Here is a 1,003-nt window from a genome sequence, read left to right on the forward strand (position 1 = left end):
GGGTATTCTTTTCTTTTATATAATTATCAAGCCAGAGACGTAACCATAGATATAATTAAAAGTTCCTTCGGAATAACTTAATTAAAATTTCCCTCTGAATATCTTACACCAAAACGGAATCATACTACGAAACATGACCATAAACTTTATACAAGAGCTTCCATCCATCAGAATTTTCGTATCATAAAGAATGCTGAAATAAGAGAAGCGAAAACGGAGGAGAAATGTATATTAGATATTCGAAAGAAGTTCTTTTTACGATTCCAGTGTAAATTTATTCGTATTTTCAGGATTGTATATCTGCGTGATTATTCTATTTGTACTTATGAGTTGCCGAATTCTCATAATTATTTGCCATGATGTAAATAACAATAGTAAACAAAAAGCTTTATGGAGACCTTCGTTTCTCAGATGAATGCTTATTGGGTATTGGCTAACGATATTGGTTATCATGCGCTCTCGTAGATTGCACACTCTATATGTGTATTTTATCACTAAAGAGTAATATTATTTTTAAAGATATGCATACATACATACATACTGTGCATACATAAATACATGTAATAGTTTAGCATAATGGCATATAGATTCTCAGGTGTTTGGTGAGTGTAGTTAATGTCCCTTGTTATATGCGATGATTTAGATGGTGGTTATCGAAAGAATTATTGGGTGAAGAGAGAGAGAGAGAGAGAGAGAGAGAGAGAGAGAGAGAGACGACGACGTCCCCTGAACTGAAAAGGAATATAATGTATCTGAATTAGGAACTATTCAAAAGACGCTAGAGTCTTTGCCATTTAAATACAAAGACCTTCTTATGTCACCTCGATTTACATTTGAATATCTGTTTAAAGGCTGCTCATGAAAGACGGAGGCAAGGGACAGTAACATTGCCCTATCAAGCAGGACAATGCCATAGAGACTGACCATATATACATATGATCAGCGCCCAAGCCCCCTCTCCATCCAAGTTAGGACCAAGGAGGTCCAGGCAATGGCTGCTGAT

The sequence above is a fragment of the Palaemon carinicauda genome, chromosome 15 (assembly GCF_036898095.1).
Source record: "Palaemon carinicauda isolate YSFRI2023 chromosome 15, ASM3689809v2, whole genome shotgun sequence".
NCBI classification, from domain to species: Eukaryota; Metazoa; Arthropoda; class Malacostraca; order Decapoda; family Palaemonidae; genus Palaemon; species Palaemon carinicauda.